General features: G+C 35.2%; 1 non-coding gene across 1 annotated transcript; it reads left to right on the top strand.

Moving 5' to 3' along the window:
- Window positions 1–14220: 14220 nt before the first annotated feature.
- LOC145018861 (small nucleolar RNA R71) lies at window positions 14221–14327 on the top strand. Its single transcript, XR_013667221.1, has one exon. It is a non-coding gene; the product is annotated as a small nucleolar RNA R71 (small nucleolar RNA).
- The last annotated feature ends 1589 nt before the right edge of the window (window positions 14328–15916 follow it).

The following is a 15916-nucleotide window of genomic DNA, read 5'->3' on the forward strand; positions in this document are numbered from 1 at the left end:
GCTTTTTAAAAAAAAAACTAAAAGTCCTAAAATTCATTTTAAAAGGATTCACGAACACACACACACACACACTCTCTCTCTCTCTCTCTGTCTCTCTCTCTCTCTCTCTCTCTCTCTCTTACTTCTTTGGAAACCATCTCCATATCAGTGCCTCTTCTCTGATCTCTGATCTCCGCTTTAGACCTCTGATCGACAGTATTGGCTAATACTCCTTCTCTGATCTACTAAGTCCCATTTTCTTTATCGGGTTACACCTCCTGGATCAACACATGAATTTTGATTTATGGAATCGATGAATCACATGGTTTTCTTCTTCTATTTTGAATCTAATGATCAATTCATGTTTGATTTTTGGTTTGGTGTTAAACCTATTTTCTTTTTCTAGTTTAGTAAGCTGATGATTTTTTTAATGAAAGTAGTTGGAAGGAGATGAAATTTGAGGCAAAATGAATAGATGTAAAGAAACTGCAAGCCAGATTAATATACTCTCAAAATGGATTCATTTTCTCCATTCCAGTGAAGAAAACTGTGACTCTGGAAAAATGAAGTCCAAAAGAGAGAGAGAGAGAGAGAGAGAGAGAGAGAGAGAGAAAGGGGGGGGGGGAGGGAGAAAGACCATTTTTCAGGTGAGGTGATGAAGAAGAACATCGGGTAATGGAAGGTAGGTTTTCTTCTTTAGTATTGTTTATTATGTATGTGTATGTGTGTCACACCCCAAAACCGAGAATGGCGGAATACGTTCTAGGGTGGAGGACGTCATGTACAGTATCATTACAATTGCATAATAGTAAAAACAAGAAACAACAACCATTTCATTTATATAGTGATAATAATTACAATTGTGTTCTGCACAGTTAATAGACACCAAAAGTATAACAAAAATAAAAGATGAGTCTTGTATATGCTCCATTGTCTCCAAAAGCTATCCCAGTACCTGTCTATCTTTGACCTGAGGATACAAGTTATTTTGAAAACGAGTATCAGGATAAAGATGGTGAGTTCATAAGAATTTAGTGTCGTTGTAGTATAAAAGTGTTTGCAAACTTATAGTATAAGAGCTAAAAATTTTATTAATGAGTAATAGAAATTCCTAGAAAATCCTATATTTTCCAAAAAATTACATTTGTAAGTCAATCCTTTGAGTGTGTAAAAGTATTATAGCTGAAACTTTAAATTGTAAAAGTATAGCAATAATTCTCATGTGAGTAATATAGCTGAGGAAATATTATGCCTGTTAACAGTAGTAGTGTTGTAACTTTAATTAGAAATAGATCTTTAATTACTTCGAGATATTGGCTTAGACTTTAAGTATTAGTGTATTTATTTGGGTATAAGTGTAACCCCTCATGTGACCAACTATGAAGGAGTAGAGTGCCCGATGACCTTCCCAGTCATGCGTAGTGAAGAAATGTAGTGCCACCCCTAGGCCTAGTCGGCTCGGACTGTAGTTAACAGTCGGGATGTAATAGCGTCCGTTCCGTATAGATCTATACATGTAGTGTTGCTTTCCTTTCGGGAAGCCCTGGTCACATGGTGGAAGTGTAGTAGAGTGCCTTATAGAGAGATAATGTGTTATACTTGGTATTAGTGAATTCTCTTATGCCTTGCTAAGGTAGACTTTTAGTATAGTAAGTAGAGTGTTCTCTTACTTTTGCATTAACTTGTAATATTATCAGTTATAATACGTATAGTAGTAGTAGTAGAAGTAACGAGCAGTAGCCTTAACTATACCTATTATAGTTAACTAGAGTATGTGAATTCTTGCTTCTGATCAACATAAGTAATGAATAAGATGAAAACATTCATATCTAACACAAATATATATGATATATAATTAAGAATTTAACGACAGTCGGACGGACAACCAATACCCTAAGACCACATCAAACAAGAACAGGAAATAAGGCGACCTATCGGTCCTAAGTCCTTCAAGTCTTACTTATATAAATATATTAGTGTCTGTGTGTGTGCATATATATATATATATATATATATATTATATTTATAAAGGAAAGTAGTAGAAACATAGTTTTGAAAATAGTTTAACAACAATTTAACCTTAAAATTTCATTTGATAATTAGTTAAAACAGTGTTATTGATAAGTATCTAAAAGTGTAGAGAAATCTCTTTTTGATGATAAATTGTAAATCACATATGATTTGATAAAAACTTGCAGTATTGTACTTGTGTCCCCCCCCCCCCCCCTAAAACATGTCAAAACATTTAGAAAGGTTCATTAAGGGGTATGAAACTCACAGGACTAGAAATGTGTCAACTAGGATGTTTAAACGTCGGATCGGGGCTTGAAAACGTGCGAGGTTCCTATGTAATATTAAATGATACACAAATGTATCTAATTAGATTTAAATCACTAATTAATAAAGGATATACACTTCTAGTCGCGAAAACACTTCATTTCAAGTGTTTTGAGGGACCCAGGTGACATTTATGGATGTATAGGGCTTTGGGAAATGAGTTTGCTCTTCAAGAGTAAACTCCTTAGGGAGTTTGCAGCCCTAAGACCATGACCATATGAGTTCACGGTCGTGAACTCATGAATATGGGGTATAATGGTGCTAAATGGTCAATTAGCACTTGGGAAGGGTTGCTATGATTTAATCTAAGGCATATGAATGAGTTTTACCACCAAGGGACCATCAAAAGGAGTTTACGACCGTAAACTAGGATTTTACGGCCGTAAGCTCCTATATACTCATTCCTTTCATGATTTGGTGGCCTTAGATTAATCATATGTGATTTAAACCAATTTTACAAGCCTTAGGATGAATTTAGGGCATCATTGGGATAGTGTTTGTGAGTTTACAGCCCAGGAACCCATTCTAGGGGGGTTTATAGTCGTGAACTCTCCAAGGGGTGGTTTTCATCAACTTTAAGTCCCCTAAATCGATTGTGGTTGATTCTAGAATTTAATCCAAGGCTATTGGTGTGTTTAAGTGGCTTTTAAACACTCAAATATGAGTTTACTCTCCATGAAGGTGAGTTTATGGCCCAAGCATGTTCTTGGACAGTAAACTCATGTTTACTCCCCAAAAACTTGTTTCAAGGTGTTCTAAGTCCAATACATTAAGTCATATAGCCATATCTAAGCTCCAAAGGTCGATTGGAAGGGTTTAAAGGCTCAAAAACCCCTTTTATATGTGTTCACGGCCCAAGAGTGTTCCAGGGCCGTAAACATATGTTTATGGTCCTAAAACATGATTTGAACACGAAAATGAAGGCTAAGTATGTTACACAAGAATTTAACGAAACTAATAAAATTCAAAATTTTATTTAACAAGATTTGACTTTCGTTGACTGAAAAATGTTGGGGTTGTCACACTTATAGATTTATTCTTCGCTATGGTGAGTAGGCCTCATCATAATCAACTCCTCGAGTTTGAGTAAGGCCCTTCGCAACCAATCAGCCTTATATGTGTATACTTTCCCATCCATGTCGGTCTTCTTTTTGAAGATCCATTTGCACCCAACCGTGTTACGACCTGGTACATTGCCAACCAAGTTCCAAACTTGGTTGTCATACATGGACTGAACCTCGCTATCCATAGCCAATTTCCATTTCGTAGACTCCGGGCCTACCATGGCTTCCTTGTAGGTGTTAGGTTCATCCAAATTTATTAGTGTACTATCACTAATAAATGTATCACCCTCAGCAGTTATATGGAAACCATATAATACAGGTGGAACACTAACTCTATTGGAACGTCTAAGAGGTAAGGACTCATCAATCGGTTCAACAGGAATTTCCCCCTCGGGTTGAGTGCAAGTGTTAGAGGTTCCTTCATCGTTTGATTCTTGAATCTCTTCAAGATAAATTTGCCTCTTACTGTGCCATTGGTATATTAGTTCTCTCTCACAGAAAACCCCTCTCCTCACAACGAAGACAACATTATCACTCGGTCTATAGAAGAGATATCCAATGGACTTATGTGGGTAGCCGATGAAAATACACTGCTCACTACGAGGTTCGAGCGTATCGTGAGTCTCTTGTCTTATGAAAACCTCACAACCATAAACCTTGATATGTGCCAACGAGGGAACATTCGCTATACACATCACGTGAGGTGTTTCGGCAACCTTCATAGTTGGGACTAGATTAAGGATATGGGCGGCAGTCTCTAAGGCATACCCCCATAATGAGATAGGTAGCAAATCTTGACTCATCATGGAACGAACCATGTCCAACAAGGTTCGATTACACCTCTCATCCACATCATTCAATTATGGTGTCCTAGGTGGCGTCAATTGTGAAATAATTCTGCATTCCTTGAGGAAGTGGCGAAATTCAATATTAAGGTACTCACCACCTCTATCGGATCGGAGCATCTTAATTTTCCTGCCCAGCTGATTCTCCACTTCTTGTTTAAACTCTTTGAACTTTTCAAAAGTTTCTATCTTGTGCTTGATTAAGTAGATATAGCCATATCTGTTATAATCATCGTTAAAAGTCACATAGAAGCGGTTTACATCCCTTGTGGTGGATCTAAAAGGTCCACATACATCTGTATGTATGAGATCCAGTAAATCCTCATCCCTTTCATAAGTATGAGTGAAGGGTGGCTTGGTCATCTTTCCAAGTAAACAAGACTCGCACGTGTCATCATCCCTAAGGTCGAATGACTCCAACACTCCATCCTTTTGAATTTGGGCTATACGCTTCTTGTTGACATGTCCAAGACGAAAATGCCACAAGCATGCTTTGTCCAAACCATTGGATGAATCGATATGCAACATATTATTTACTAAGTTGTCTACAACCATCACAGTTTCATATATACCATTACAAGGCAAAGCTTCAAAATAGAATGTACCATTCATTAAAGCATTAATATAACCAATTTCATTGTTAAACGAAAATCTAAAATCTTGTTTATATAAACCATGAAAAGAAATAACGCTTCGTGTTATTTCTGACGAGTAGCAACAATTATTCAAATCTAAACCTAACTCACTCTAAGAACTAAAGAATAAACTCCAATCTTGGTGACAGGCAACGCTTTCCTATTCCCCATTATCAAGTTTATCGTCCCATGCTCCACATCTCTACTTCTTCTTAGACCCTACAAATCAAAACAAATGTGAAAACCACATCCCGTATCGAGGACCCAAGACATAACATGTGATGAGTTATTAGATTGAATAGTTTAAATGCCTGTGAAGGTGGGATTTATCTTCCCATCCTTGATGTCTTGCATATACTTTGGGCAGATTCATTTCCAATACCCTTTTGTCGTGGCAATGGAAGCACTCTACACTTCGGGTTGGAAGAGGGAGCAGCAGGACCACCTTTGGTTCCACTAGAAGAGGACCTATCATGGGACTTTCCCTTGTAGCTCTTTGAAGGAGCCTTCCTCTTCTTTCCTTTCCCCTGCCCAATAGCCAAGACAGGGGCAACAACAGTAGGAGTAAATGCAACAGATTTGCCTTTTAGATTACTATCAGTAGTCCTTAGTAGGCCTTGAAGCTTGCTCATAGTGACCTCCTCCTTGTTCATATGATAGGTCATACGAAACTGGTCATAACAAGGAGGCAACGAGTGCAGAATGATATCTATGGCTAGCTCCTCATCGAAGTTGACATTCAACTTCAACAAGCGGTCCAAAAATATTTGCATTTTCTACAAGTAGGTCGTGATGGACTCTCTATCCTTCATTTTAGTAGTGATCATCGCAACGATGATCTCGTACCTTTCCTGCCTAGCACTTTGATGGCATGTTTAAATCTCGATTATGCCCTTCAAGTTTGTGACTGGGATACCGAGGATCACAAACAAGGTGTGAATAACCATGCAAATGTGCTTGGTATTCTTGATGTCATTTATCACCTAATCAATGTGTTGGTTAACCACACATGCTCCATTGATCTATGATAAACATCGAGCTACCATTTGCACTTTTGTTAGTCCTAAATTAGTGTGCCGGTTAACCACACACGCTCCAATAACGAATTGGCAAGGTGCAAAGTGCAATTTCGTGGAATAGCACACATTTTCACATTTTTCCTAAAGTAACTAAGATTGGAAATTTATGAAAACATTTAGTTACTTTATAATTCATTATACTTATTAATGAGCAATTAGTTTGTCCTATCTTACCCATTCGGCTAACAACCTTCCACCAATCAAGGAAGTGGTAGGTGAGAGTGGAAACCCATTCAACCGCTATTTTATAGGCAGTTTTCTTATACCCCCCTTATAGATCGGCTTCATGAATGATGCCTACTAATGGTAAGACTGACCGGTATTATACATACACACACACACACACACACACACATATATATATATATATATATATAATCTTTTAATATTATAATAGTATAAGGGTAGAATTTTAAACTTTTAAAACTATAGGATTTAGAATTTAAATCTTTCAAAATTAAATCTTTTTAATTAAAATTTAAATTCCAAAACTTGAGGGCAAATTTTGAAACTTTTCAAATATATATTAGATCAAATTTGAAAAATAATTAAATAATCATATAATTAATATTTATCACAAACTTTGACCTAATCTTTCTTTATGGAAAGATAATTCAAATAAAAAAAAATACAAATAATTAACTTTATCATATAAACTTAATTGTGATTATCTTATGTATTGACAATTATCTTCTAATTTGATTAGGATATCAATTACCATAAAAAATCGGATTTTTATTGGGAAAATAACATATGGTAACTATCCAAATCAAATTAGGGCAAAACCGCGAAAATGCATTCTGACCCTCTACTACGTCGTGACAAGATATGCCACGTCGTGGTCATCATGCAGATGCAAAATCGAAAAACTTTTTCTTTAAATAATTAAGCATAGCATCAAATTCAACAAGAAAAACAGCCTAGGCTCTGATACCACTGATGAGTTTTGAGTATAACAACAATCCTATGGTTCACATGTAAACCCTAAAGCTTTGAATCTAGTTTTTCTAATTGTACATGCAATAATCATCCAAATCTTGTAAACCCTAATCTAGCATACACAAAATCGAAAAATCATAACTAAAAACAAAGTTAGGATGTTACCTTTCAATTGTATCTTAATCTTTAACCTTTAAGAGCTTTAGTATCATAAGTGTAATACCTTTAATCGATCACAAACACCAAGAAGCAAGTTGGAGAATATGAAATAGGGGGGAGGCTCAAAATCGGCCCTAAGATCCTTCTAGGGTTTCATGTAGCTGAAAATATGATGCCCCAAGGGTTCCTTATATAGCTGAAGAATTAGGGTTTCAGTCAAATACCTAATCTGGTTGCTTAAGCCCTAAGCAGCCTTTAGGATCCTTCTAGAACATCCTCTGGATGAATTCTATATGGGATTCCACAAGAATTTTGTCCATCCCTTAACTTAGGGATCCACATCCCATTTTGCAATTATTTTATAATTACAATATCATTCCACTTAATTTAATTAATCTCTTTTGACCATAAAATTAATTCTTGACCAATATCAATTAATTAATATGATTTCTCTTTTAATATATTATTCACATAATATATTAATAAATCATAATCAAACTCTTTCTCCACAATTCATCCAGTCAAGTTGCTTTGGTGAAGGCAACGCAAAAGGACCATGCTACTATCGGGTTAAGTACATACCAGTTATAGTTATGGGCTTAGACACCTAATCCAACATTTGATCCTTGACATTTCTGGTACACTGATAGTTCTTTCATGCACTTTTGAAAATTTCATACTCTTCAAAATCCCATTAAGCTTCGTGTTCCATGCTCAAGGTGCTTGTCTTAGACCATATATTGCTTTTGTAAGGCAATATACTTTATGCTCATTGCCTTTCTTTATATAACCTTCTGGTTGTGGTACATAAATGGTTTCTTTCAATTCTCCATGTAAGAACGTTGTTTTAACATTTAAGTGGTGAAGCTCCTACCCATGAGTAATAGCTAAGGCTATAAGAAATAGAATAGTTTCGATTCGAGCTACTGGAGCAAATAATTCTTGAAAATCAATACGTTTTGTTACACGTAACCTTTAGCAACCAACCTTGCCTTATATTTATTAATGGTGTCGTCTGCATTTTTCTTCAATTTGAACACCCACTTGAGTCTAATTGGCTTCACCCCCATAGGCTTGTTCACGACAGTCTAAGTATTATTATTTTTTATCGAATTAATTTCCGCTTACATGGATTTGACCCACTTTGGTTCTTTATTTGCTTCTTCGGTGGCCTTTGGTTTGCAGCTCCTTGTTGAACATTATTATTGACCAAACTTGGTTGTTCATTATCTTGTACTTCCCTTCCATCTCCAATCTCATGATCCGATTCAATCGGTTCCATTGGATCACCGTTTACATCATTTCCTTGATTGTTGTTCGCCTCGTCTTCTGGGTAGTCCCATGGTATTACGAATGAGCTCGGTTCTTCATTGTTGTGTCTGCTTCTTTAATCCAATCCCACCCTTTGGTTTCATCAAAAATAACGTCTCAACTCACGATTATTTTTTGTGTTACCGGGTTAAATAACCGATAAGCTTTCGTACCCGGTTCAGAACCAACATGCAATAGCTTTCTTGATCTTGCATCCAACTTCTTTAGGTTCACCGGTTCAACTTTTGCATGTGATAGATACCCAAATATATGATCATTTTCTAAATTCAGTTTTCTTTTATACAACTTTTCGTATGGAGTTATATCACCAAGGACTCTTGAGTAAACATGATTGATTAGATTTGTATAGTACCGATTCTCCCCATAAGTAGTTTAGAATATGCATTACCTTAATTATACTTCGTGTCATGTCCATAAGTGTTTGGTTTCTTCCTTCCACAATTTCTTTTTGTTGTGGAGAGTATGGAGCGGTAAGATGGCATTTAACTCCGTTTTGATCATAAAAAGAATTAAATTCGAGAAGTAAACTCACCTCCTTGATCACTTCTAAGCACCTTTAAAGGCTTTCCAATTTCATTCTCCACCAAAGCTTTGAATTTTTTGAAGTGTGTAAACGCCTTACTCTTTTCTTTCATGAAATAAATCCACATAAATCATGAAAAATCATCAATTAGTTTAAAAATATACCAATTTTGGCCCTTGGTTGTCAGTGTGATTGACCGCATAAATCACCATGAACTAATTCCAATGATTGTTTTGCTTTGTATGTTGTCATAGTCGAGAATGACTTTCTTGTTTGCTTACCCACCAAGAAAGATTCACACAACTGATTCTCATGATCAAATTTAGGTAACCCTTTGACTAGACCCTTCTTGGACATCTTTTTCATTGACTCGAAATTGATGTGTCCAAGTCTTGCATGTCATCGCCACGTGTCTTCACTTAATCTCGAATGAAGGCAAATAGGTACTCTAATTTATAATTTTATTTTATAAAGGCGGTTTGGAGTTCTTTGTACTTTCATTAATAAGCAATTAACGACATCATGCATGGTCAAATAGTTGTCTTTCATTCGAATATCACACCCGAGTTCGATTTCTTGTCCAAGACTTATAATATTGTTCTTGAGATCCGGTATGTAGTAAATCTTCGTCATCAGCCTTTGTTGACCCCTCTTGCCTTGGAAAAGTATAGCACATTTTCCCTTGATTTTTACACACAAATTATCTCTAAATTTTACCCTTTCGGTTATGCCTTCATCAAGTTTGGAGAAAAATGATCGGTTCCCGTCATGTGATTGCTCGCCCCGTTATCCAAATACCACACATCATTGTATTGTGAGTCCTACTGATCTGGTATCACCTTTTCTTCGTTTAAAAATATGTCCTCGTGTAAAAATACGACCTCGTCGGTATCATCATATTCAGCAAAATTACTTTCTTGTAATATTTGGAATCGGTCCGGACATTGAGACACGAAGTGGCCTGGTTTATCGCACTAGTAACAAATAATTTTGGACCGGTCTTTTTTCGATTTACGGTTCTGATCAGAATTGGAATTGGGCTCCCCACCTTGGGCTTGTTTGGAATTATTGGATTTATTTCCTTATTATTTGTGATTGGATTTAGGCCCAGTTGAACCACTTGATCCAATTGACCCAGATCCAGATCCATTATTCTGATTATACCCACCCTATCCACCAGCTCCTTTCCATTTACCCTTCCTTCCTCCGTGAAACCTCGATGCGCCACCACCACCGGTACTAGAACCATCACCATTGGACGACTTCTTAAACAACACCCTCAAACCTTCTTCGCCATCGCCCACCTCGTTCACCCTTTCCTCGTAAGCTTTCAACCGCCTGACAACATCCTCAAACCCCACTATCTTCAAATCGAGGACCTGATTGAGCGACGCCACGATGTGAAGAAGTTTTCTCAGTACAGATTTTAATAGTTTCTTCACCATCTTCAATTCTTCGATGGTTTCTCCCAGCGATGCCGATGTAGAGGCGATTCCTGACAGCTTCTCGGCGAAGGTATCGATTGTATCATTCTCAGACAGCGTCAATCTATCGAATTCGAAATTTAGGGTTCGTGATCTTGCCTCTTTCACCCTATCAGCCCCTACATAGCGAGCCTTGATCGATTCCCACAGAGCCTTCGAAGTATCAACATCACCAATCTGCATAATTAGGGATTCGGGGATTGCCTGATACAAGAGCCCCATTACCAAGTACTTTTTCTCATCATTATCTTCTATTCCTAGATCAATCGTCGTCCATACTTTATGAATTCTGAGAACTAGTTTCATCCTTAGTGCCCAAATGGTGTAATTGGTAGGAGAAAGCATCGGACAAGCGAGTGTGGTTGTCCTGACCTCCTTCACATTCATCGGAGCATCTCCTCCGTGCCCCCTGTATTTGACATATTGACCTAGCTCATCAACAGGTAAAAACTTCGATCTCACAGCTTCTTTACTTAGGCTCTGATACCAAATCAAGCTTAGAAAACGTAATTGCAAAACAATATTTAATCAAAACAACTATTTGATTAATTGGAAATAACTCAAAACCAATACTAGATACAATCTATTTTCTATAATCCTATACTCAATATATATATATATATATATATATATATATATATATATATATATATATATATATATATATATATATATATATTCTAATTACCGACTTGCATTAGAATATGATTAGGAAACTATGTCAAACTTGCCATAATTCCAAGTTTACTTGGTTTCCAAGTCCTACTCGACTTAAGATTCTAATAGCCTGACCTTACAAACGAAGATCAAATCATGAAATTATTATGATCAAGTTATGCATGACTAATTATGACTATCATCGATAAGGCTTGGTGTGGGTAATATTGTCATGTACGAACATCAAATCATGATACCCTTATGGTTTTTGCCATCAAACATGCATCAAGATTGAAGATGATCGTCTTAAAGAAACATTGTCACATGTGCCTCAAATCACGATGCTTATGGTTAATATGATACATGATATAAGATGAGTCCCATCAAAGTATCTTTAAAATGCTTATGGTTAATAATATGATACATGATCTAAGATGAGTCCCATCAAAAAATCTTTAAATGCTTAGTGTGGTTGAGGAAGGTTAATTGGAAAATGGCCTACTACTTTTTACAAGATGTCTGAAATATGGGAGAAAGCTAAGGTGCCCAAGAACTGTCACCCACATGGCCACGGCCATAGATATTGGGCATTATTCTCTTAGTCTTAGATTCCCAAACTTTAAACTCAAGACGTTAGTCCGAATATCCTTGTGCTCATTCTCCTAATTTTGATATAAATTTTATCTCAAACATTACAAATATGAGGATTTCTGTTATAATTCATCCTAGCAAAAAGTGTCGATATAAAGAAGAATAAATTATATCCTTTAAGATCTATTCACAGTTGTTTATTGTTATTAGTAGATAAGTAGATGGAAGTGACTTATAAATATATAAACTCTTATCAATCTACTAAGAATAATTATAGAAGGTATTGTATTCGTAATTGTAGTTTTCAAAGTGTTTAATGTCTGAATCGAAAGCCAATCCAAAATGTTAAGATGTAACATCTGAAATGTGAATGTAAAATCACTTAGAATATTAAAAAAGTAAATCGATTTAAATGTTTCAATGTAGTGTTTCTCTAGTTGCTCTATCTAATAAATGTCTTACTAGCTAGGAATTATGTACGCATATATGAGATTTGTTGTTCCTGAACAAAGTTGTTAGGGTAATATGTCAGTCTTTTTTCATTTTTCAAACATAAAGCGAGATAAAATTGGGGAATGCGAAATATCCAAGACCATAAAGCCAAGCAAAAAAAGTAGACAATTTTTAGGTTATCCTCAAAGCAGTCGAACCATATCAAAATATCAAAGTTTAAGGATTTCCATTTTTTTATCTATGTCTACTTTGCAATACTTTAACAACCCACTAAATCACTAATAACTAACCCATATAACTCCGATAATATTAGGCTATTAAAATGTTCTTATAGCGAGAAGATTCTTAAAGTGCATGTTGCTTTTGGATTTTTTTACCCATATAACTCGATAATAAGCTAGTATATTATGATTTAATGTTTGCTAAGACCACAAAAAAAGTTTATCTTACCGTATAAAATAGATTATAAAGTAGTTTTTTGATACAATATTTTATTTATAAGTACAAACATAGTCTTAGTTCGTTTATTTCTTTCAAACTTCTTTATTTTGGGACTTTCAAAAATAATGGAAAACTAATTTTGAATTTTGGTAGTTTAGAAATATTTTTGTTTATCTAAAACTAGTTAACTGATTAACAAGATAATTAAGCCTAAAAACAATTAATCAATAATCATTAATTAGTTAATCCGTTTTTTTCAATTGAAATCTGGATTTAAGAAAATAACAAAACTTTCAATTTTTGACGTTAGCTTTCCTACCTAAGCCAAGTTGGGTACTTGACTTGGACCAATAAACCATGTCATGGAGGAAACTATTTCTTGGATAACTAGAATTTCAACTATTTGGTCCTACCCATGAATGGTCCATATTGTTAGAATTTCAACTATTTGGTCCTACCCATAAATGGTCCATATGGTTTAAGTTAATCTAATTTAATTTTTTAACTCGTAAGGTTTCTATTGTTTATTTTTCTATGCGTTTGGTCACTACTGTTTGTTTTGTTATACGTTTGGTCCATATCTTACCTAAAAATACTAGTATTTAAATAGAGAAAAATTATGAGGTAGGTAAGGTAAGGTGAAAGGTGATGCTGCTATGGGTGTAGTTATTTAAATAAATTAAAAAATCAATGACAAAATAGTATTTTTTAGGTAAGACAGAGACCAAACGTATAACAGAATAAGATAATAGGAACCTTCCGAATTAAAAAAATAAATTAGGATCAAACGTACAAGTTTCCCTAAACCATAGAGACCATTCGTGTAATTTACTCCATAACTAATGGTGTAACTCGTCCCACTCTCCATATATAGTTTCATACATTTAGTTTAATAAATGGTTAAGGTTGTTTTGGAATATATATATATATATATATATATATATATATATATATATATATATATATATATATATATATATATATATATATATATATATATATGAGAACCACAAAATATTAAGAACTGTAAGAACCCTATTTTATAAGTAAATATGTATGGAATACTTATTAAACATTTGATGCTCTCTCAACATGTTTTGTTGATATTTTATTATAGCATCGGTATCGCTATGCCTTTTCTCGGATGCAGCTACGAATCTTGTAAGCATATCTTCCAAATTCGATTTCTTTTCTTGCACCGGCTCCTCCTTTTGATAAAAACCTCTTGATTTTTGCTTATACCTTTCCTCATTCACCTTCTTGTATTCATCATAAGGTAGTCATTATTTCTTGGGTTTTCGCCAATCATCATCATACCTATCACCACTTGAATAACAAATTAACTTGGGCTTTCTGGTTCTCGTTCTCATCAATATCACAGTCTTTAGTAAGGTGAGGCCCTCTATAGTTATCACATCCAACTCTCATGGCATGGATAGATTGGGCCATTTTAGTCATTCTTCAATCCATGCTCTCCAATTTTGCCATCATTGCTGCCATGTCATCGGAAATAGAGTTCACCACCCCTCGACTTGAGTCATTCATTGGGTTATGATATTTTCTAGAGTGCTTAGAGAATTCATCAATGAGTTCACTAACTTCTGCTGTATTTTTCTTTGTTAATGGGCCTTGAGATTCAAGGAGTTGTCTAGTGGTAACATTTACTCCATCATAGAGAATGGAGACTTCTTGTTGAACGTTCAAGTCATTGTGGGGGCCATTCCTCAACAAACTTTTGTATCTCTCCCACGCCTCATATAGTGACTCGCCCGGTTGTTGCTCAAAATTGGAAATGGTTTTCTTTAATTTTTCTATTTTCGAAGGAGGGAAAAATTGGTCAATGACCTCTTCACGCATTTTTGCCTAAGTGGTGATGGATCCTAGGGGAAGTGATTTCAGCCAATCTTTCGCAGCCCCCTTAAATGTGACAGGTAGCATACTAAGCAAAACAGTCTCACAAGGAACTTTCGGGATTGAAATAGTCGGTTATGTCATTGACCTCGTCGATGTGCTTCTTCGGTCGCTTACTAAGCAAAACAAACTTGCGAGGAACTCTTCACGCCTTCTAGGTCGCATTCTTCTTCGATTTCTGTTTCGGTTTTGTATTTGGTTTCTTTTGGATTTGGGTTAAATCCAAAGCCTTCTATCTTGCTTTCTTCACTATTTTGGCTGCTAGACTCACCCACTTTCTTGCTTTTCTTCTATCCAAAGACCGATTTAAGGTCCTTGAAAGGTGATTTCTTCGGCGGGTTAGTCTCTTCAACGGTCTTCTCCTTATCCTTCCTCAAAGCTGATCCCAAATTTTCAAGAGGTAGTACCAAAGATGAGTTCGATCCTCGGGTCATAAAATACCTGAAAGAAACAAAAAACACACGTAAAAATAACAAAACTAAACTAAAAACGAAACCGGAATATTGCGATGGACTCGTCGAGTAGTTGCGACTGGACTCGACGAGTTCAAAGTTAAAACAGAAAAAATTAGAACTAAAATCCTAAAACAGAAAAAAAAATCAAACCTAATAACTAATTTACTAAAACATGAACTTTATGAAAGATAGATCTCACACAAAGGATTGATAACACTAGCAATTAAAATTTATATTTTAGAACCGTTCCTCGGCAACGGCACCAAAAACTTGGTGTGTGATTATTGCACTAATTTTAGTCCTACTTTTTAAATATAATTTAAACACACAAAAGGCAATGTACCTGTCAATTGGCGGTATAGTTAAGCAACCAGAGTATCGAACACAGGGAACGGTAAGTAAAATAACTACTAGAATTATCTAAAAAAAACAATTAGAAGAGGTTTTCTCTAGTTTTGCAAGACTAGAAACTTAAGCACTTAACTAACACTCAAACAAAACAATTAACAAGTAAGCAAATAAAAATCAACTAAATTCAATAATAAAGGAGACTTCTGTTCAAGTTTGACTTACTTATTCCTATGGTTGATTTTATAGCACATGCAATGGATTAATTTGTCATTGGCTACCGATTAATGTGATTAGCTTCATATTCACTATTACTAAGCCTTAGAAAACAAATCAATTCAAACAGTGGCCAATTGGTTAAACTAATGAATTTCTTAGTTTATTGATTCGGGTTTAGTAAAACTTGTAATTAGCTAATTAAATTACTAATCCAATTAACTTCTTGTATAGTGGTTCGTCACACAAGCTCACACATTGACTTACCTATTTTCTAATTAACCCCTAGTTTCATGTTCACTATTCCTAGACATATAAAATTGTTTTCACATAAATTATATGATACAAGTAATAAAGAGATGTTCATACAACTTAATAGACTTGATAATTAACAGAAAATAGTTATTGTCAACACATAAGGATCTTCAACAAGCTTAACAAAACAAAATTCACCAAATTAAATAATCC

This window comes from Lactuca saligna, chromosome 9 (assembly GCF_052625555.1).
Source record: "Lactuca saligna cultivar CGN05327 chromosome 9, ASM5262555v1, whole genome shotgun sequence".
In the NCBI taxonomy this organism is placed as follows: Eukaryota; Viridiplantae; Streptophyta; class Magnoliopsida; order Asterales; family Asteraceae; genus Lactuca; species Lactuca saligna.